At 36.1% G+C, this 24,703-nt stretch overlaps 1 protein-coding gene across 1 annotated transcript in view; it reads right to left on the bottom strand.

The window, feature by feature from the left end:
• CLOCK (clock circadian regulator) overlaps positions 1 to 23,910 on the bottom strand; it is a 139,121-nt gene extending 115,211 nt beyond the window's left edge. The window contains exons 1-2 of the mRNA XM_028100556.2: positions 23,836 to 23,910; positions 22,516 to 22,594 (exon numbers count right to left, since the gene is read on the bottom strand). The gene's annotated coding sequence lies outside the window, so the exon portion shown is untranslated. The remainder of the gene's footprint in view (positions 1 to 22,515; positions 22,595 to 23,835) is intronic.
• Positions 23,911 to 24,703: the final 793 nt, after the last annotated feature.

Genomic DNA, 24,703 nt, shown 5'->3' with positions numbered 1-24,703 from the left:
TGATATACTAAAGGCCAATCAAAAATTGGTAAATAAAAGAGAATTAATCATGCACTTCTCTTGCCTGTCCTGTCAAACCAAATCTCAAGGTAGCCAAAGAGACCTAACTGGTGAGAGGGCTAGTCCTTCAAAGAATTTCAGCCAGTAAGAACAAAAGAAATGACACAAATAGATGGGCAATAATCATGAATAGATTTTAAACAATTAGGAGAAAAAGTGATAATGAATTTCACAATGGGTCATAGTGTCACCAACTGCATGCACTAATCAAACTTAGCATCTCCAAAAGTGAAACAACCAAATATTAAGTACCTCCTGATGTAATATGTAACACATAGTACTACTTATAAAATATTCTTGTTGAAAAAGAGTCAAAATAGGATATTCTTAACTGGAGCAATATCACACCCAACAGGTAAAAAGATCTTAAATAATAAATTAAAACAGTTTCTTACCCTCCAAAGCACAACACTATGATCTGTCCCCTGGGTCTCAGGAGCTAGACAATTAAAAAAAAAAAAAAATTCTAAAAAGGCCCTTTTAAAGGGACAATAATGAAAAAAGAAAACAAAAAGTTTATAAACACTGCTTTGGATCAAACTTCCAGTTTACATTAATACTGGAAGAAAATAAATAAAATGCATCAGGAAAAAGCAATCAGACAAATCCAGAATGTGAAATATTCTACAGAACAACTGATCCAGTTCCTTCAACATGGAGGGAAAAAAGGTAAAGGCAGGGGGAGGAGAGGGCCCAACCATTGTTCTAAAATTTAAAAAGACTCAAAGTCTTTAGTTTTAGAAATATACTTAGAGGGCGCATGGGTGGCTCAGTTGGTTAAGGAACTGCCTTCGGCTCAGGTCATGATCCTGGAGTCCTGGGATCGAGTCCCACATCGGGCTCCCCGCTCAGCGGGGAGTCTGCTTCTCCCTCTGACCCTCTTCCCTCTTGTGCTCTCTATCTCTCATTCTCTCTCTCTCAAATAAATAAAATTTTTAAAAAAAAAATCCTAAAAAAAAAAAGAAATATACTTAGAAATACTTACAGATCAATGACACATGGAATATGCTTCAAAAAAATATTAGGAAAGAAGTGAGAGTATAGACGAAAAAAGACCCAATTATTAAAGCTGGGTGACACAGTTCCATCTGTCACTTCATTATTCTATTCTGTATACTGTTGTATAGTTTAAAATATTCCATTAAAACAAAATCATGAATTATTTGAGGAAGATTTTACTTTAAGAAATTAGAGAACTATATATACACAATAAAAAACAGCAGCTTTTAAAAGAACATAATAAGTAAGTATATCAATTAACCCTGGAAGAATCAGATGATTTAGGGTACAGAAGAAAAGTCAAAAACAAAACAAAATATCCTCAAGACACTCCTGAATAAACTGCACTGCGTGATACAAAACCAGGATGCTATATATTGAACAAACAATAATACAGATTTTGCTACACCAATAACTGTTATAAATGCTTTACAAAAATAAACTCCTTTACCCACAAACTAATTATCTTCATTTTGATCACATTAAGTGACCTAAGATTATTAACTGGTGGAGCTGGGATCTAAACCCACACAGTCTGGCAGTCTGGTTCTACTGCATAAGTTTGTAACTAACTACTCTACCATGTTGCCTTTTGAAATGATACAAGCAGAAAATAAAGTTACTGGAGTATTAACAATGTGTTTACAGACATTCACAGAAAGGCAGAAAGATATAGTTGAAGCAATCTGTCAGGATACATAATAAAAAAGAGGTAGAAAACATGAGAAGAGATGAAAGATGTAAAATCAATCCAGAAAGCCAACATTCTATTGGCAGGCATTTCAAAAGGGGAGAACATAGAAAACCAAGAAATATTACCAAAGAAGTAACAAAAGAACATTTCCCACCTGAAGGAAGACACACGCATTTCAACCACAAAGGGCCCACCAACTCCAAAGAGTCCAGTGGAAGGACAAAAATCATTCACACCTAGACAAATAACTAAGATTCCAGAACTACAAAGATAAGATACTGAAGCTTCCAAAGAGAGAGGAAAGGAGTCCTTTAGAAAGTAACAAGTCTCAGAACAACATCAGACTTCTCACCATCACCCAGAGAAACAGAACAAAACCCTCAAGGTCTGAGGGAAAATTAATCTGAATCTAAATTTCTACACCCAGCCAAACTATCAAGCAATTATGAGCCAGGCCAAAGCCATTTGAAGACAGCAAGAATTTAGAACCTTGTACACTGAAGTTAATTTTAAGTACCCTGGATACAGAAGGTAATTTAGGATACATTCCAGCAAGAGGGAGAGTGCCATGAAAGAGACATATGTGGGATATAAGAAACAGCAAATCTAACCCAGAATGCAGAAATACCTTTGAATGAAAGATATACAGACTTCCAAACCTATCAAGACTAAAGCAGGCAGGAGGAGGGCTCTAAAAGAGATGTCTCTAGGACAACTAGAGATTCCATCCAACAAATAATATTATGATTCAAAGCAGGAAACATGTGAGGATATGGTAAAGGTATCTTTTTCTCTATCAAAGAAAAACACAATTAAAGATAAAAATGGCAGAAGATGAACAATATAAAGCAAACTAGTAAGAATATAAAGTCAGATTATAAAGCAAACTAGTAGTATGATTTCGAAAAACTTACTATTTACAAGTAAAGATAATCAATCTAACATAGATATCAAATATTTTATTTTTTGAGTTCCATTAGCATCGTGACCTTGGACCCACTGAGAACAAAAATTAACCCTATCTCAATAGTTAACTGCAGCTTACTGTATTTAAAATCAACCTGACAAGGCTGAATTCTTCTCATTACAAAACAGAACATAAATGTTACATTATAAACCTACCCAAATATAAAAGATAAGAATGGAAATGAAGGAACAGAAGACACAAGATGAAGAAAAGGATAAAAGTCCTGATGTCCTTTTTCATTATTATTTAAAGATTTTATTTTTAAGTAATCTCTACACCCCATATGGGGCTCAAAATCACAACCTGCAAGAGTCACACGCTCTACCAACTGAGCCAGCCAGGTACCCCAGAAGTCCTAATGTTCTTATCTTACATAGTAGGGATTTAAAATACATATCTAAGGAATTCAAATATTTTATTTAGTTGCAAAAATAATAAAAGAACTAAATATAGTAAGTTTTAAACTTTGGAATACAGAAAGAAAAGAGAAGATTAAAGACAGTATAAATAAGCTAAATCCTCATCTTTTTTAGCAGGAAGTGAAGAGACACAACTGAAAGTTAATTAATCAAGAAATAAAATTAGATCCCAAAGGAAGAAAAGCCCAGGACCACATGGCTTCACAGGAAAATTCTCTAAAGCATTTAAAGATCTTCCTCAAACTCTTCCAAAGAATTAAATAGGAGGCAACATTTCCAAACTCCTTCTATGAGGCCAGCATTACCCTGAACACCAAAACCAGAAAAAGACACAAGAAAATTACAGAGTAATATCCCTGATGAATACAGATGTAAAAATCCTCAACAAAATACTAAGAAACCAAATTCAACAGCACATTAAAAGGATTATGTACTATGATCAAGTGGTATGTATACCTAGAATGCAAGGATGGTTCAACATATGAAAATCTATCAGTATAATACACATTAAAAGAATGAAGGGGAAAACACACATGAACATCTCAAATGATGCAGAAAAAGCATCCAACAAAATTACCCTTTCCCAATAAAAACACTTAGTAAGCCAGGAATAGAACTACCTCAACATAATAAAGGCCTAATATGAAATGTCCATAGCTAACATCATATTCAACAATGAAAAACTGAAAGCTTTTCCTCTAAGATTAGGAACAAGGCATCCCTTCTATTCAACACAGTGCTGGAAGTCCTAGCTACAGCAATTATTAGGCAAGAAAAGAAATAAAAGGCATCTAAATAGGGAAGGAAAAAATAAAAATTTACCTCTTTTCACAGTAACATATATGTACAAAACCCAATGATCCTATACCCACTAGAAAACTGCTAAAAGCAATAAATGATTTCAGCAAAGCTGCAAAATATAAAATTGACAAAAATCAGTTATGTTTCTACACACTACAATGAGCAATTTGAAAATTGGAAATTAAGAAAGCAACTACATTTACAATAGCATCAAAACAAAATACTTAGAAATAAACTTAACCCAACTTGGTGAAAAACTTGTACACTGAAAACTACAAAATACAGCTAAAAGAAATCAAAGATACAAATAAATGGAAAGATACTCTAAATATTTATGAATTGCTTCCTATGACTAGTGGCTACTATTGTTCAGCACTGTTATGGTACTTCCATCACCACAGAAAGTGCTATAAAACAAGCCCGGTAGGAATTATAGTGTAACAAAACTAGAAAATTAACAATAAAAATTTTTAAAAGGCTACCTTATAAATTATTATGTCTGTTTTCGTTTTCTATTTTCATATTCCTTACTATTTCTTTGTTGCTATACTGTTTGTGTTTATTGAGTGCAAAGTATATTTTGTCTATAAAGTTTTCCATTTACTAAAATAAGTTTTATTCTGACTCATCTGCCCTTTCCATGTTACTTTTCTGTTTATTTTTTGGCAGTTTTAATTAAGGCCTGTGCCAATTTTTTTTTTCAATTTTAATTTCACATCACTTTTTTTAATAGGAACTTGCATTAGTTTCCTAGGGCTGCCAAAACTAAGGACTACAAACCGGGTGGCTTAAAACAAATACTTATTCTCTCACAGATGAGGTATGTGCCTTCTATACCCAATTTGTTGAGAGTTTTTATCTTGAAAGAATGTTTAACTTTATCAAATGCTTTTCCTGTATCTATTCAATAATAATCGTGATTTTTATCTTTCATCCTATTAATGTTGTGTATCTCATTCATTGACTTGTATATGTTGAATCTTTTTTTTTTTTTTTTAAAGATTTTAGTTATTTATTTGACAGAGAGAGACACAGTGAGAGAGGGAACACAAGCAGAGGGAGGGGCAGAGGGAGAACAGGCTTCCCGCAGAGCAGGGAGCCCAATGCGGGGCTCAATCCCAGGACCCTGGGATCATGACCTGAGCCAAAGGCAGACGCTTAATGACTGAGCCACCCAGGCGCCCCTGTTGAATCATTCTTGTACCCCAAGGATATATCCCACTTGAAGATGGCATACGAACCTCTTATGTGCCACTGAATTCAGTTTGCTAGGATTCTGCTGAGAATTTTTGCATCTATATTCCTCAAGAATATTGGTTTTCTTGTAGTATCCTAATCCAGCTTTGTTATCAGGATAATGCTTGTCTTATGAGTTTTGGAGCACTCTCCTATTTTTTGGAAGAGTGTTAAGACTGGTGTTAATTATTCTTCAAATATTTGGTAGAACACACCAGTGAAACCTGATCCTGGGATTTTCTTTATTGGCAGGTTTTTGATTACTATTTCAGTCTCCCTACTTTCTACTTCATGATTCAATCTTGGTAGGTTATATGTTTCTAGGAATTTAACCATTTCTTCTAGGCTAACTGATTTGTTGGCATATAATTGTTCATAGTAGGCTCACGATCCTTTCCATTTCTGTTGTATCAGTTGTAATGTTTCCTCTTTGATTTCTGATTTTGAGTCTTTTTTTCTTAGTCTAGATAAAGGTCTATCAAGTCTATCTTTTCAAAAAATCAGCTATTAGTTTCCTTCATCTTTTATATTGTTGTCCCAGTCTCTAGTTCATTTATCTCTGCTCTCAACTTTTGTTTTCTTCCTTCTGCTAACTTTGGGCCTAGTGTGTTCTTTTTCTAGTTCCTTGAAGTGTAGTTATGTTTGTGTTTCTTAATCTAAGGTATTTATCACTATGAACTTCCCTATTAAAACTACTTTTGCTACATTCCATGTGTTTTGGTGTGTTTCCATTTTTAAGGGATACAGTTTACTCTTGAACACCAAAGATTTGAATTGCACAGGTCTATTTACACATGGGGGTATATACATATATATAACTATAAATTTTCCATATAATTTTCTTAATAATTTTTCTTTAGCTTACTTTATTGTAATATAGTATATAACACACAAGACATACAAAATGTTTAATTTTATTATGTTAGTCACCATACCAGCACATCAGTTTTTGATGTCGTATTCCATGATTCATTGTTTTCGTATAACACCCAGTGTTCCATGCAATACATGCCTTCTTTAATCTATACCTTCAAAGCCATCCCGATCAAAATTCCAAAGACATTTTTCCAAGTGCTGGAACAAACAATCCTAAAATTTGTATGGAATCATAAAAGACCCCGAATCGCCAAGGAAATGTTGAAAAGGAAAAACAAAGCTGGGGGCATCGTGCTGCCTGATTTCAAGCTATATTACAAAGTCGTGATTGCTAAGACAAAATATGTTTTAATCAAGTGCTTATGTTGACCAGAAGGTTTCTTTTTGGTCAACAGTAGGCTATTAGTAATGTTTTTAGGAAGCCAAAAGTTATACCTGGATTTTGGACTATGCGGGATTTTTGACCCTGTGTTGTTCAAGGATCAACTGTATTTTGATTTCTCTTTTACTTTCTTTAACCCATTGATTGTTCAGGTGCGTGTTATTTCCACACAACTGTGAATTTTCCAGTTTTCCTCCTGTTGTTTCTAATTTTATTCCACTGTGGTCGGAAAAGATACTTGATATGAAATTAATCTTCCTACATTTGCTAAGGCTTATTTTGTGACTTAAGATATGCTCTATCCTAAAGAGTGTTCCAGGTACACTTGAGAAAAATGTGTATCCTGCTGCTGTTGGGTGGAATGTTCTATGTGTAAGGTATATTTCATGTCCAGTGTTTCCTTATTTTGTGTCAAGATGATCTATCCACTGTTGAAAGTGGAGTATTGAAGTCCCCTACTATTTTTGTATTGCTATTTCTCCCTTAATTATGTTATTTTCTTAATATGTTTAGATGCTCAAATATTGGGAACATATTGTGATACCCTCTTAATGAATTAACCCTTTTCATTTTATGACTTTGTCTCTTGATACAGTTTTTGACTTAAAATCTATTTTGCCTGATAAAAGTATAGCTACCCCTGCTTTCTTTGGTTTCCATTTGCATAGATTATCTTTTTCCATCCCTTCAATTTGAGCCTACATGTGTCCTTAAAGCCAAAATTGAGTCTCTCGTAGGCAGCCTATAGTTGGGTCTTGTTTTTTAATCCAGTCAGCCACTCTATGCCTTTTGATTGGGAAATTTAATCCATTTGTATTAAATTACTGATAGGTTAAGAACTTACTAATGCCATTTTATTGTTTTCTGGCTGTTTTGTGTAGTCCCCTCATTCCTTTCTTCCTCTTTTGCTGTCTTTGTGAAGTGATTTTCTGTAGTGCTATGTTTTGAATCCCTTCTCTAGCTTCTGTGAATGTACTGCAAGTTTTGCTTTGTGGTTGCCACAAGGCTTACATAAAACATCTTATAGGCATAACAGTCTATTTTAAGCTAACAATTTCGGTCACATACAAAAAAATCCATTCTTTCATGCCCCCTCCCATATTTTATTTTTGATGTTGAATTTACTTTTTATGTGTCCATATAAATTGCTGCAGCTATAATTTTTAATTTTGCCCTCTAAATCTTTATACTAGTTTAATGATTAACACACTATTTTAGGGGCGCCTGGGTGGCTCAGTCGTTAAGCATCTGCCTTTGGCTCAGGTCATGATCTCCGGGTCCTGGGATGGAGTCCCACACTGGGCTCCCTGCTTGGAGGGGAGTCTGCTTCTCCCTCTCCCACTCCCCATGCTTGTGTTCCCTCTCTCTCTGTCTGTCAAATAAATAAAATCTTTTTTAAAAAAAAATTTTATTGTAAGAATACTCTGAATTTGAGTATATACTTACTTTACCAACATGTTCTGTAATTCTCTAAGTTTTTACATTACTAAGTAGCATCCTTTCATTTCAGCTTGAAGAACTCTCAGCATTTCTTGTAAGTCAGGTCTAGTGGTGACACCCTCAACTTTTTGTCTTTTTGGGAAAGTCTTTAGCTCTCCTTCAATCCTGAACAATTTTGCTAGGTAGTTTTCTTGGTTGGCAGGTTTTCCCTTCTGGCACTTTGAATAGATCATCCCACTTTGTCCTGGTCTGCAAAGTTTCTGCTGAGAAATCTGCTGACAGCCTCTGCGAGCTCCCTTACATGGAAGCAATTTTTTTTCCCCTTGATGCTTCTAAATTTTTATGTTTGACTTTAGACAGTCTTATAATGTCTTGGAGAAGATGATTCTTGGTTTGAAATTTTGGGGAACCTATTAGCTTCGTGAACTTGGATGGCCAATCTCTCCCTAGTTTTGGGAAGTTCTTAGCCATTATTTCTTTAAAAATTAGCATGCTGCTCCTTTCTTCCTCTCTTCCTCCAGGACTTCAATAATGAATAGTTTAATAGTATCTCATCATTCCACAGGCTTTCTTCACTCATTTTCATTCCCCTTTACTTTTGCTCTATCAAGTGACCTGTCATCATCTTTCTTCTGCTTGGCTGAATCTACTGTTGAATCTATTGAAATCTTCAGTTCAATCACTGTATTTTTCAACTCTAGAATTTGTTTACTTTAATGGTTTCTATTTCCTTTTTGAATTTTCTTTTTCAGAATTTGTTGGGTAATACTGTTTCTCTAAGCTAAGTGTTTATATTTAATCCCTATACATTTAATTTTCTTATTTAAGTGTAAAGCTTACTTGAATTGTCAAACTACAATATATTGATAATTTCAGACTGTCAAGCTGTAAAAACTGGCTTAGCCAGTCTATCTGGGAAATTGGGAAACAAATACTGTACCCATTCAACAAGTGACACCATCTTGATACAGTCTGCCTATATGTTTTCAAGTAATATTCTCAGATTACAGGGCAAAACTTCTTTTATTTTTCACCCTAACCCTTACCTATTATTTCTTCTCTCATAGTGACTTCATAAAAAGATGTTATATTTTGAAAAAACAGAATAACTACAACAGTTGTGAATAAATTATACAATACAAAGTGGTACCTTAAATAATAACCAGTACCTTCATTTTACAAATTCTAAAAATTTCATAATTATTTGTCCTGTGTCCTTATTAAAGATGTCACTCCTTATATTTAAAATATTCCCTAGAAATTCCAAGAGAAAAATGCCTTTGAAATACATCATAGATCTTTAGCGGCTATGAGTACGTTTTGATTTTTATTTACTAATCCATTTAAGTGTGCTTTTATTGTTTGAAAGGTATTTATTTAAATTAAAAGTCTTAAGGTGCTCCCAATCTTTTATTGACTACTGAAATCAAAATTAAGTATTCTTGTCATGTAAAGATAAGCTGTATATGCCCATCACAGAGAACTACTTGCTATCCTCATAAGTAGAAGAGAAGACTAGGCTACTGGTACCTGAAAAAAAATTTGTACTTTCAGTGTAAATTAGCTGTAATCAACTCTTAAGAGAACTAGAGTATTTTTCACTTTATACAAAGTAATGAAATCATATTTATTGTTTAATGGATAAAAAACTATTGTACAAGACAGTTTCTAGAGTGCTTTTATTTATCCTACCAGTTTCTCAAAATTTACATGACTGATGTAATACATACACATGATTTAAAAATAGTACAAAAAGGCTTTTAATGGAAAGGCAGCCAGCCTATCTGTTTCTTACCTGCAGTCCTGCTGCCTAGAAACAATCACTTTCACCTACTTTTTGTATTTCACTTTTTATATTTACCTCCATAATTATAGGTAACATATCCTTGTCTTTATTACCAAATTACGTCTGTTGACTCCCTGCCATGCAAGTGAATTATTTAGTTCACTTACCTCACCTTCAATCTGAATTCTTTTCTCCTCATTCCAAAGTCAATCCATCCTATTGAGGCATGTGAGACTAAGAGCAGAATTTAACTTTCATTTCATGTTAATTAAATTGCTAGATGTAGCTAGTAGCTACCACATTAGGTGGACAGCTCTATATTACTCCTATCTTCTGGCATGTATTAAAGTTTTCTTTACCATCTAGTATTAGAATCAATTTTTGTGTATGTTCTATAGGTGCTTGAGAAGATATGGTGCCTATTTTCAAGGTAGAATTCAGTTTAACCTATAAATTTTGCTTACTAATTGTGGTACTTAGGTGTTCTATTGCCTTAAGGTTTTGTTCATTTAATACACTATGGTCTTCTATCAGTTATGGTTTTTCTGAATAAATCTCTAGTATGCTTTTTGCCTTCTGAATAATTTTTTAATTATTTTTGTACAGATATCTGGTACTTCATTAAAAATGAAATGTTACAATTAGAGTACTCATCTTTGTATTGCTTAATTCCATCCTCTTTGTATTTTACAGGATATTTTTGTTACTTTTAATAAGGTTTTTATTATTGTACTAATGGACATCTTTATAATCCTATCCATATATAATGAACTTAGTCCTCTATTTCTTTATATGTTACCTTTTAGTTCTCTACTACAAGCTATGATTCAATGTGTTTATTTTTCCTCCTCCCTTTCTCATCACTATATTTCAACCAAACACATTAGCTTTCTTACTGTTTACCTTTCTACTGTTAGGTATACTTCTATTACTACACTTACTAACTTTAAATGCTATTGACTCCTAGTTATTTCATAGGCAGTAATTAGCATACTTGGCACACTTACTCAAGCTCCCACATTCTTTCCCCTTTTCCTTCTGAAATTGATAGTTATTTCATTATTCATGTATGTAGCAGACTAAGGTCTGCTCAAATACTGACTTCTCAATGAAGACTTCTCTGTTCACCCAATTTAAAATTGTAAACCCTGCCTACCCCCCTCACATTCATATACTATGACCCCCTACAGCCTGATGGGTTTTTCTCAATAGTACTAATGACCATCTAACATACTTAATGGTTTCTCATTTAGCTTCCTCCAGTTGGAATATAAGTTCCCCAAAGGCAGGGCATTTTGCGTACTTTGTTCACTGCTATAACACCAGCAACTAGAACAGTACCTGGCACACAGCAGATGCTCAATAAATGTTTGCTGAACGAACAAGATAAAGTCCACTACTAAAAGTATATTAAAAACTATAAAAGCAATGCTGAGAGAAATTACAGGCCTAAATGAATGGAGAGGTTATACTGTGTTTGTGGATCAAAAGACCTGCTATTAAGATATCATTTCTAAAATGATCCACAGAGTCAATATAACCAATCACAATCCCAGTAGCCATTTTTATATGAGTGGCCAAGTTATTCTTAAAATTCATATGAAATGAAAGGAATCTAAACAAAACAATTTTGAAAAAGCACAGTGCTAGAGAACTTCCATTACTAGACTTAAAGAGACAATCATCAAGACATTAAGATACTGATAATAAGGATAAACATATAGATCCCTACATAAAACAAATTTCATAAAGACCCACACATATATGGTTAGTTGATTTCCGACAAAAGCAGAAAGGTAATTCAGCGGAGAAAGGATGATCTTTTCTCAACAAATGGTGCTAGAACAACTGTATATGTGGGGGGAAAATTTTTTTAAAGAATCTCAACCCTTTCTTCATACTATAAAAAAATAACTTGAAATGAATCAGACTTAAACACAAAAGCTAGAACTATAAAACTTCTATAAAAAGGGGCGCCTGGGTGGCTCAGTCATTAAGCGTCTGCCTTCGGTTCAGGTCATGATCCCAGCGTGCTGGGATGGAGCCCCGCATCGGGCTCCCTGCTCCGCAGGAGCCCTGCTTCTCCCTCTCCCACTCCCCCTGCTTGTGTTCCCTCTCTCGCTATCTCTCTCTCTTATCAAATAAATAAATAAAATCTTAAAAAAAAACTTCTATAAGAAAACATGAGAAAAATCTTTGAGGTAGATAAATATCTCTTTGAACATAAAATCTGAATAAAAGAATTGATAAATTACATTTCATCAAAATTTAAAACTTTTCAAAGGCACCATCAAGAAAATAAAGGAAGGCACAGGTTGGGAGGTAACTTTCACAATTCTAACATCTGATAAGAACTTCATATCAAAATATATTAGAGAAAAAGAACCTTTTATGTTTCAATAAGCAAGCCATTTTTCTAAATGCGCAAAAGATTTGAGCAGACATTTCACAAAAGAAAACACAGGAAAGACCAATAAGCACATGAAAACATGCTCAATATCATTAGCTATTAGAAAAATGTAAATTGAAACCACAATGAGATATACCATCACACAATCACTAGAATGGCTAAAATTCAAAACAGTGACAATACCAAGTGTTCACAAAAATGTGGAGCAACAGAAACGCCTATTTCTGAGGAAGATATAAAGTTTCCCACTTGAGGAAACAGTTTGATGGTATCTTATAAAGTTAAACATACAACCCAGCAATTCCATTCCTAGATGTTTGCCCAGGTGAAAACCCATGTCCAAAAATGTTTAGCAGTTTTGTTCAAGGCCAAAGTTGGAAGCAATCCAAACGTCTACCAACTGACGTTATAAACAAATTTATGTCATATTCCATACAATGAAATAGTATTCAGCCATAAAAAGAAACAAACTATTGCCAAGAGAAGTATCAAAAGCATTATGCTAATGCAAGCCAGATCCAGAAGACAACATAAAGTATGACTTCTCTTTTATATTACGTTTGCAGAAAAGGCAAAAGTGCGTTAATAAAAACAGATTAGTGGTTGCCAGTGGGGAGAGAATTTTTCAGGGTGACAGGAATTTTCTGTATCTTGACTGTGGTGGTGGATACAAGAATGCACATCAAAATTCATTAATACGTATACTTACATTGAGTAAACTTTACTACCATATATAAATAAACCCGAGTTTTAAGAAGTAAGCTAGGTCAAAAACTAAAATCCAACTACCTAACATATAATAAAATACTTAACACAAAATTGCTCATGGAAATTAAGTATTGTGTGTAGCTTTAAAAATAAGAAGTCCACATCCAGGTAAAATAGAATAGCTTACAGTAGGGTAATATTCTTGCCAAGAACAACTAGAAAAGCTAAATAAGTTACAAAAAACCCTATTCTGCAGAAAGGTGGAAAGAGAGAGAACAAGACAGTCTAAAATTCTAGAGAAGAGAGAATCTTTTAAGTGTTTAGATGATCTGCAGTTGTCACTGGGTATATTTCCTGATTATGAGCATGGGCTGGAGGCTGAAAACAGACTTGTCCTGTGCAGAACATTGATGCTAAAGAATCAAGAACTCAAAAGAGCTTTTTGTGTTCACACCGGGCTGGAGTAACAAAACTGGAAGACTGCAGGGACTTCAAGATCAAGGCTACTATCTCCACAAGGACATCTGCTTAATTTTAAAACTGTGTAGGGTAAGAAGGCTAAATAGTTAACTGAAAAAACTGAAAAACTTTGAAAAACAAAGTGAAATTTCCCACCTTTGGCACTTCTAAGAGGACAAAGACCATCAGGCTTTGAAGTGAAAGTCCTGGAAGACCACACTGTACAAATAAGGCAAATAAGAGGAAGAGTATCATCAAACTACTAAAATAGCAATCTAGCCTACATATAAATTAAGATGATTGGCTCCCCATTCTACCTGCCTAGAAGAAAAAGGGGACCCTGTCTGGCAAAACATACTCAGTAATGCTTACTTTATTTTGTTTTTAATCACAACGTCTGGTATTCAATAAAAGATTATAAAATAATCAACCAACTTGGATCTAATTGACATTTACATAACATCAGCCAATAACAACAGAATATATATTCTTTTTCAAATGTACATATAACATTTACCAAGACAGACCGTATTCTGGGCCCATAAAACAAATCTCAATATAATTAAAAGGATCCAAGTCATATAAAGTATGTCCTGTTAAAAATAACAGACCTCTGGAAAATCCTCAAATATCTAGAAACTAACACACTTCTAAATAACGTATTGGTAAAAGACACCAAAAAGCAAATTAGAGACTATTTTGAGCTGAATGAAAATGGAAAAATATATATATACATAAAAATTACTAAGCAGTACTTAGAGGGAAGTTTATAGCACACAGGGCACGGGGGAGGTGGAGAGGGAATCAGTGACCTCAGTTTGTACCCTAAGAAACTAGAAAAAGAAAACAGACTAAAACCAAAATTAAAGAAAGAAAATAATGAAGTTCACAGCAGAAGTAGGAAATAAACAACAAAATAAAGAAAATTGGCTAAACCAAAAGCAGATTCTCTGAGAACCTTTTTTTTTTTTTAAGATTTTATTTGTTTATTTGAGAGAGAGAATGAGAGATAGAGAGCACGAGAGGGAAGAGGGTCAGAGGGAGAAGCAGACTCCCTGCTGAGCAGGGAGCCCGATGTGGGACTCGATCCTGGGACTCCAGGATCATGACCTGAGCTGAAGGCAGTCGCTTAACCAAGTGAGCCACCCAGGCACCCAGATTCTTTGAGAACCTTAATAAAATTAATAAATCTCTAGCTAGACTGATCAAGTGAAAAAGACACAGTATTAAGTCCGACTGAATATGGATTATATATTTAATTCACTATAGATTCTATAGATATTTAAAGGATATTAAGATCATAAACAACTTTACCAATAAATTCTACAACAGAGATGAAATGGATAGGTTCCCTCAGAAATTTAGCATGGGGGGGGGCGCCTGGGTGCCTCTGTCGGTTAACCATCTGCCTTCAGCTCAGGTCATGATCCCAGGGTCCTAGGATCGAGCCCCGCGTCAGGCTCCCTGCTTAGCAGAGAGCCTGCTTCTCCCTCTCCCTCGGCTTGCTGCTCTGCCTAACTGTGCTCTCTCGAACTCTGTCAAATAAATAAATAAAATCTTTAAAAAAAGAAAAAGAAACTTAGCATGCATGTGAAGAGCTACATAAAACAACACGACCAATAACCAACAGAAAAACAAACCATATAAGCAGACCGGGAGAAGATGCAAATACTAGAATCAATAGACAAGCATTTAAGTAACTAATCAATATATTCAAGAGAATTGGGAGTATTAAAAATCTATAAAATAGGATTAAATTAATGCTCTAGCACTCAAAATCACAATGTAAAATTAAGAATACAATAGATCTGTTTCAACAAAAGAGAAAATAGTTTTACTAATGGAATAAGGGTCAATAGAAGATACCCAAGTAAAAATACTGAGAAAAAAAAAATTAAGAGATGTGTGGAACACGATCATTGACTTGTAATATGTCTAAATTGGAATCTGAAAAGAGGGAAACAGAAGCAATATTTGAAGAGGAATAACAGAACACCCTCAAATGAAAAGGCATCAAGCCATTAATTCCAAAAGCTCTACGAACATAAAGCAAAATACGATACAAAGCACACCTCAACACATTATAGTCAAACAGCTAAAACACTAAGAAAAAAGAGAAAGTCTTAAAAGTAGTCAAAGAAAAATAAGAAGACACATTATTCTCAGCCAGACTATAAGGTGATAATTACCTTCAATAAGACTGGCAGCCGACTTCAACAAAAAGCCAGAAGACAAAACATTTTTTTAATAAAGAAAAAAAAAAATAACTACCAACTTATTCAGTAAAAAAATTCTTCAAAAAAGAATGTGAAATTAAGACAGTCTCAAATAAAAATGGAAAAAAATCACTGTCAGTAGGTAGTATTGCCAGTATTAAAATATATACTAAAGGAAGCTATTCAGACAGAAGGAAAATGATCTCAGAAACACAAAAAGACAAGAAAGAAGAAACCTAGAAAGGGTAAATATTAAAAAAAAAAATTGGCTGCTTGAAATAATACTAATAATGCCTTCTGCAGTTTAAAATATGTACAAAAAAATACAGAACAATAATAATGCAAAAAGGTTGGAGGAGTTAAGTGTAAGAAACTTGCATTATTGGGGAATGACAGAAGTAGTCATTTGTACCATAATAAGTATACTTGTTATAATCTCTGGAATAACCACTAAAGATACAATGAAAAAAATATATAACTCGCAAATAGGAGGAAAAAACAATAAAATAACTCAAAAGAAAGCAAAACAGAAAGGATAAAAAAGAATGCAAAGCAGATGATTCAAAGAAGTCAAAGCTGATATAAGCAGCAAACTTAGCTGTAAAAAAGTAAATGAACTATTCAAAGTAAAAGACTAACATTTGATTAAAATAAATATAATCTGTATTCAAAGACATCCAGAAAACATGAAAGTTTAAAAAACTGCACATATCCCACTTACCATAAAACTGCAACAGGTACACACACACACACACACACACACACACACACACACACACACACACACACACACACACACACATGCCTCAGAAAATACTGAAAAAAAAATTTTACTGGGCTCATCCCTGAGGTTTTAGGTGATTTTTTCCATCATAGATTTTCTTTGTAGTTTTGGGCACTTTAATTCTTTTCTAAGGAGCAAGACCCATTTTCATAAAAACCACAACTTTTCAAAAGAAAAAAAAAATCAGTTTACAAATTTTAATGATGAGCTCCAAGAAAGTACCAGACTTACAGAAAAAGAACATGATCAAGCCTAAAAAGTTAAACGATATAAACTTATTTCACACAATGAACTCTAATCTTGAAACTAAAAAACCTTTACACCTTTATAATTATAAATACATCATATCATCACCATCTCTGATGGAGACAAAAATTATCAGGTAAGAGCTGGAAATAGGTTTTCCCATTAACTAATGGTTCCCTCACTTCTCTTGCTTCTAATAAAAATCTCTGATATTTCCACTGTACTATATATGTTAAAACTTGTAAAATAAAATTTAAGTCCTAACACTTTTCATTTTAATTTGTGGGTTGTTTCCTAAATAACTTTTTCTAATATTACCTCAACTAAAATTTAAGTTTCAACACAGAAGAAAACCAGTTACCAGTTTCATGAATCAAAACTTGACAAAGGACGTCAAAGAAAAATATACAACACCATGCATCTTAGAACCATGCTCTAGTAACTTTATTATTCTAAGTCACATAAAAAGATCAAATATTCCCAAACGCTCTATATAAAAACAAAACTCTAAGCAACTTATTTAAATATATTTAAATTGGAAGGGAAAAAAAAGGTAAGAGTCCTGTCTGGTATACACTATGAAAATAACAAAACCAGAATAACAACTAACATTTATTGACCACTTCACTATGGGATGCTCTTTGTTCTAAGTAATTTGCATGTGTTGTCTCATTTAATCCTCACATATTATAAACTAGTATTATCTTCCTTTTACAGATGAGAAATTGAAGTAACATTTGTCCAAGGTCATACAACCACTTAGCAGTAAAGCCAGGATTTGAATGCCAAGCAAGCTAGCTCTAGAACCTTGCACTCTTACACACCATGCTATCGATGTTAGTAATTAAGATCTTGTTAAAGTAGTATGCTTTCTTTGTTATTTTCAGGCCATAAATAAGCTTTATTTAGAATAAAACCAGATATTTTAACCAACTGGTCATGTCACTGAGACAATACTCTCTAAAAACTTCCTACTTTCATGACAGAAAAAAGTAAAAAAGCAGTCACTATCAAAAGTATATTTATTAAACCCGAGAAACTTCCAAAAATAGACAATAGAAGGCACACTAAAAACTACTGCATTAAACTGTCTGTAAGATCTTATCTATTTTCTCTTGAAAGTAATTTAACTTAGTTTTTGTCCCCGACTTAAACTAGAAGATCCAGATACCTAGGAGTAGAATAAAATGTCACAGAAATCCTATATAAAGCTAATGTCAATTTTTTGGGTGATGAAGGAGTCTTTCTTAGTATTTACATTTCCCTTTTAAGGAAATGTTTTGGAGAAAACAAAAAAACCTCTCTGTTGAACTTCATTTTAATCGTGTGTATGGACTGCTTCATAGATTCCCACCCTACTTAGAAGGCTTGTTATCCAGAAGAAGATAATTGTTATCCAAATGATTTATGCTCATGAAATGCAAAGTTAGTTTAATACAATTCAAAGTAAAACATACTTTAGAAATAAACATAAAAATCTTGGCTTCACTATTATGGATCATTATTAGATAATTATATACTTATGGTATATTTTTTCAACAAAAAGCACAAAAGTTTGGTTTAATCTGGATACTAATACAAATTCAGTATCAACCTACTGAAATTCTTTTTTTTTTAAAGGAGAAAAAAAATCTCATTTTTATTATTAGAAAATAGAAGAAAGCTTGCTATTCCTGATTTTTGTAGAGTCCCATTTACACATGACATATTTAAATACACATGACTACTTAAATTCTAATTCAAAAGTGACACCATTTTAAAAATTGTTAAGTGTCCGACTGAAAAACATCAGTTAGTAAATTTTTACACAAACATAGATGAGAGTACTCCACACCCATTAAAAATAATCATGTTGTAGAAAAATACTGACATAAAAATGTTCGGGATTCATTGTTAAGTGAACAGAATAATTTGTACTACAGTAGATGCATTATGAGCCCATTCTGTAAATATCATATGTCTTTAAGTACATTTATATTTATATAATGGCTAAACAAAATGCAGGAAGAAGATATTCCAGGTTAACAATGGCACCTCTTTGTAGTAGGATTTCCAGTGATAATGTTAAAAATTTAATTCATGCTTTTTCGTGTCTCCCAAATTTTCTACATTAGGGATGTGCTATTTTTATAACTGGGGAGAGAGATTAAGAAAAAGACAAAGACATTATTTACATTAAAGCCGTATTTTAATACAAATAAATTCTTAACTAGAGATATGGCTTAACTCTTACTAGTAAAGCCCCCATCTGTGGTTTATTTTGTTTTGTTTTTAAATACAAAACCTCTTAACATGAACCAAACTGTATTCTCGTTTTCCACTATTCTGGATGAGAATTTAAAAATTAAAGTACCTGATTAAATGTGAACTCTGAAAAAAGATGGGAATTTCTGTCTTACTATTTGACCTCATAACTGTAGAAATTAAAATACTTCTGAAAAATAAATGTAAGTCACATCCTAAGCAATATAAGTCAAAAGCAAGTCACAAAAATTTATTTTTTTACAAGTGATTTCTTCTTGCTGATTTCTAAGACTTAAAATAATAAGCAGAATTACATCTTTGTGAAATACACACCTAAAACAGGTAACAAAAGTAAGTCGACACTAGAGAGGATGGGTTTAGGTACTTTGAAATTTGCATAACCAAAAACATGGAGAAAAACAGGAATCCTAATTCACAGAAGTTACACTAACAGAGCTATATAAATGACTAACAAGTGGTTGTAAAGCAACCTATAAATATAAATGCCATAATAATTATAGTTAATTAGTAAGAAATAAATTGCTCTGACATTTTATTCTTTAAGTAATTCATACAACTCCATCTAGAATTTTAGACTTGGTAAAAGGGAAAATGCAATCTTTATTAGTACAGTGTCTATAAGAAATTACACATAAAAAAATTTATGCATCTGCAAAGAACTGGAAGGAAACAGACACAAAACAATAAAAGGTAATTTTTCTGTAATACGGAACTTCAATTTTTTACAATGTTGTTTGCTTTCATAGTTTAAAATATTTGCAGCAAACATATTTTAATTGACATAGCACTAGAAGTAAAAACGTGGGGGAGAGGGTACATTAAATATGTGCTTTGAGAAAAGGAAACAAGAAGTAATCTACTCTTAATACTAACACTGCCTGACATACTAGATGATAGATAAGTTAAATGAGAGAATTAAATTTCCTAATATTTCTAACAATCCTGAAATCTAAGAGAGGTTGTATTATAATTATCAAATTAAACATTAAGTGGCTCTTTCCTGTGGACTGTTCTAAAAACAAACAAAAAAAGCAACTATCAATTAGTCTTATAAACGTCTGCTATGATACAACTTAACTCCTCACTTACTCGTTAAAAGCTAAGATTTGAGCTTTCTAAATTTGTTCTATCCTTTAACTATTTAAATAGAAACTCTTCCTCCAAACGCCATGCCTGTAAAAATAAAAAGCTGGAAACAGTCTCACCCTTATAAACCTTATATATATTTTTCTCCTGGAATCTATCATTTCCTACCTTGTGTTATAATCATTACATACGTGCTCTTTTAACTACACTAGATTTCAAACCCACAGAAAGCAGGGTCAGTCGTACTGCATCTTTCTATGTATCTCACATAACTTAGTAAAGACTAAAGAGTAAAGATTTAGTGTTGATTGATCCTCTGAACTTTCTGCACACTCTATCACCTGAAAAGAATTATTAGAAAGGTAGCGTTCTCTTGCAGGGGGAGAGAGGAGGTGGGTGAAGGTGTGCATACTCCTTGTCTGCTGTCAGGTAAGCACAAACCAGACCAAAAGGCCTTTTCTCTTCCTTTCCCCTTCAAAGGCTAGATTCCATCTAAGTCAATCAGCATCTCTTAGTTAAGGACAGAGTCAGCCTTCAGAGGACCTGGAGAGGTTGATGTAATCTAGGGAGTTTCTAGTGGTCTCCAAGACCACGTCAAAACCCAAAGAAAACCCTACAATGGGGACTCTAAAGAGTCCTATAAAACCCAAGGAATCCAACTCTTTCACATGAATACATTCTACAAACAGATAAATCTCACACCAGTATGATCTAACTGCAAATTGTAAAGGTACCCCAAGCTGACAGGCCCCTCACAAGTGAAAAGATGAGTATGTTCTAAGGAGTATACCATATGTTAAACTTTCTGACATACTCCAAGTTGTCTTCCTGTCCCGTGAGTAGTAACAGAGCCCATAGTAGAGGCAAACTGACAGAAGTGACAATTCAATTTTCAATATTAAAAAGTCTATGTTTGCAAATGCACAGAAAAAAATGTAGAAGGTTAAACAACAGTGTTAACAGCAGTTATCTCTGGGGAGGGATGTGAAATAAAAGTTTAAGTGTGGAAAGGAGGTTTTCATTATATACATATTATATTGTTTTCATCTTTCATGAGCAATTTACTTCTGTAATTTTGAAAATAATATTAAGTAAAATGCTAAAATGGGATTCTATTTTTTTCAAAAAAAAGGATTAATAAGCCCAATGAATTCAAATGAAAAATAAATGTCATTTTGCAGAAGCTTGGCTACTACAGACCTACAGATCAAACAGAAATAATGCAATTATCCTATCCTACAAAATAAAAAGGAATACTGGTAACATAACAAAAATGCCCATAGCAACTGTCACCCACTACTCAACATTCACTACTTTGATTATACAGTATTAGCCACCAGAGGGAGTTTCAGTACCCTCCCCTCAAAATTACATCCACTCTACATTAAAGCCCTTTTTCAATTTTAACCTAATTAAAAAGGTTACGCTAACAGAAAAAAGAAATCTTAATACAATTTTTACAGCCATCCGTAAATCATAAGTTTTTATTTATTGCACCATAGAACACTGCTTCTCAATTTTATTTTAATTTTTCATAAGAACTATATTTACAAATTGACATTTCATTGAGGTTCATGTCTGATTTCCTTAAGAGAAAAGTTTCCTAGTCTGAAAAGCAAACTACCTGGACAATCAAGTCTATCATCACTTTAATGGGGTGTTCATATTCTCCAATTATCACAACTTTGTGGTTAAAAAGTAAAATTTTATACAACTATGACTCCTAAAAAGAGGAAAAGGGACACAAAACTAGCCTCTGAAAACAGCATAATCCAGCCATAATGCCCAGTATAAATAATGCCATTATATATTTTAGCAAAGCAAAATACAACTAAGCATCTTTATGAGTTAGTCTGTGATGTCAGCATCTTAAAAATTAAAGTAGAAGAGCCCAGCCTATCTTAAACTTTCTTTCAATGTTAGTTCATTTTTCTTAAAAAACATTAAGATAAATCATACTGAAAATGGCCAAAATCACAAGTAATGGAACAGAGACAGGCAGACGGGGCAAAACCCACATAGCAAATTACTTTGGAGAGAAGGATTGTTTAATCTAGTTTATGAGTCTGTAACATAGTCACAAAAAAATTTTTAATACAAAGACATATACAGTGTACATCTCATTTCCCACCTCCTTTCATCAGGCTACTACTTCTCCCTCTCTCCCACTGTTATTAATTTCCCAGTATCCTCCCAGTTTCTTTATAATTGAAGAGCAGACACAAGTTCATATTCTTATTCCTCCCCCACATCTTTCTTAACACATAAAGTAGCACATTATTCACACTGTCCTACACCTTGGGGGTTTTTTTTTCCTCTTTATAACATACTTTGGAGATCTTTCCATGCCAGTGCACAAAAAGCTTCCTCATTCTTTTTCTCATAGCTGATCATGACTAATTCTACCACAACTTTCATCTGTCTTCTGGCTAACCTTTAATGACATTCTATTCATTCAAATACGTAATACCTGAATTAGTTTCCTTCCACCAACAAGATTTTAAAACAAATCAGATTTGAGGTGTCCCAGGGGATAACTTTCAAGAAAGCAACTCACTAGCTAAATTATATCCTTTTCAGAACGTTTGCTTTTGAAGCAGGTGAAGGGGCAAACATACCACAACTCTCTTAACACCAAAAATAAAACTACAAATTAGAATGCAATCTTCAAGTGAAATTACCTTTTTTTTGATTTGGGGGATCAGCATAATAGTCATATCAACAGTGACTGTAAAACTTTCTTCTTGTGCTTTTCTTTCACTGTAAAAGAAAACATTGATTTTTTTTTTTTTTTTAAGGCTAGTAAGCCTTGAATTCAGCCCTATAGCTTGGCATCCTAACAGCAAGAAAACGACCACCTGATTCGATCTTTCATCCGCCAGGTCAGAGGCCGAGGCATTCATCTTTCAGGATCCTGCTATTACCAACAGGACGACTTCTACATCAACGAAAACACTTCGAAGAACATAAGCTCTGCGGCGCTACGTGTTGGAAATTACACACCAGGGGCCAGAGCGCCAGGACAGACTCCAGCTTCGCGGGCGGAAAGAGATCTAGAACAGCCAGCCGCGGTGGTGACAGAGCGCGGGGAGGCGCGAGTCGCCAGAAGGAAGACCCGGCGCAGCGCCGCGAGCCCTCGAACCCGCGCAGTCGCCCGAGCTGGGCGCGCCGAGCGGCGCGTTCCCCGGGAACCGAGCCCCGGAACCACGACCACTAACGGAACCAGCCCACGGGCGGCGGCCGCCGCTCGGACAGCGGACCGCGGCGCGCGGGCCGGGCGCCGGGAGGGTGGGGGTTCCCCGGAGGAGCTGGCCGCCCCGGCGCCCCATTGGGCGCCGCTCCAAACGTGCCCGAGTTGTGACAGGAATAAAGTGGGTCACAAGGCCTAGCGGGTCCCCAGCGAAAGCCCTCTCGGCACCGCGTCTCTGGCTTTCCCGGCCGCTGGAATGGCCCCAGCCCGGAGGCGCGCTCCGGCCACCGGCCCCTCCGTGCACCCCAATCCCGCCCCTGCCCCGCAGGTAACCCCAGGAGCCCCGGAGGGCCCCTCAACAAGGGCGCGACTCCACCCCAACTCCCGGGAAAGGGCACACTAGGACGATAGACAAAACTTGGGCTTCAGCTCCCGCCTTCCCCTCCCTCGGCCGCCGCCCCCCGGCCCCACACACACACCGCCCACCGCTCCCTCCCCTTCCCCGCGCCCTCACCGTGTGGCTTGCGGCGGCTCCGGCTTCTTCCCTCCCCCACCCTGGAGTCTGGCTGCGGTGACTCGGAACCACTAACCCGGAGCGTCCAGGAGACACCGCGGCTCCCAGCACAAGCAGCACCTGGGGCTGAGTGGCGCCCCCCACCCACTTCCAAAAAAATTCACCGCTACTGCCGCCCGCTGCTCCCCCTCCCTTCCCTTCCCCTCCTCCACCGGCACCGGGAGCACGCATGCGCCGCCGAGGCAAGCCTACCGGCAGACTTCAAGCCCCAGGCCCACCCGGTGGGGCTCCACTCACCGGGAGCGCGCACGCGTCGGCGGCCAGATTTCCTTCGCGCTCTCGCTCTCGGGGGTTTCCTTTTTAAGCCGGTAGCTGCAAGCCTAGTCTGTGATTGCGCTCCCTGCTGGCGCATGCGTCGTCAGTGACCCCCGCGGGCTCCGACGGCCGGCGCTCTGCATTTGCCCCTCCCCTCACTCTCCCTTTCCCTGGCGCAACCGGGTGCGCATGCGACTTGCCCCGTTAGGCAGCGCGGAGTCGCGGAGGGGATCCCGGGCGCTGAAGAGACTCCGGCTCCCTCGGGCCGTGCGTCTGCGCCGTCCGCGGAGGGAAACCGGGATCTCCCCGGCGCCCCCTTCCTCGCACTCATTACTGGGGAGGCGGGGCCTGGTCGGGTAGAGGGTACGCCGGTCGGGGTAGCGTTGGCGTTAGGTCCGGGGAGCGAGGAGGAGGAGGGAGAGCTTCTCGCCGGGTGAGGCATTGGGGGGCCCGAAAGGGGACCCTCTCTCCTTTGAAAAGCAAATCACTTTGCCAGCACGCCAGGGAAGATTTTCCGGGTGTTGGCAGGCGGAAGGCTTTTTTCATTCTCTAGCGGCATCACTCGTGTATCCTCTCTTGGGGCTGGGAGAGGTTGTTTGCGAAGGTGGATGGACGTCCCGGGACATTTTTCCTTCTCTCTGGAAGGAGCACGGCTCCGGTCGCTTCTTATTGGTTGGGTGGGTCTGCGGAGACCGGATATGCGCCCCGGGCTGGAGGAGGGAGGCAAAAGAGGGTCAGGATGTGTTCGTTTGGAGTTTTTCCCCTGGCCTTAAAGGTTTGGTGACAGTATAGTGGAAGATGGGGGATGAAGCAACGGGGATACACCAGGACTTGATTTGCACGGCTTCCC

Source organism: Eumetopias jubatus, unplaced genomic scaffold (assembly GCF_037043125.1).
Source record: "Eumetopias jubatus isolate StellerSeaLion01/CBP00866 unplaced genomic scaffold, mEumJub1_p1.0 scaffold_2, whole genome shotgun sequence".
Lineage (NCBI taxonomy): Eukaryota > Metazoa > Chordata > Mammalia > Carnivora > Otariidae > Eumetopias > Eumetopias jubatus.
The sequence above is the reverse complement of the archived record's forward strand: the minus strand, read 5'-3'. Positions and strand labels throughout refer to the sequence as shown.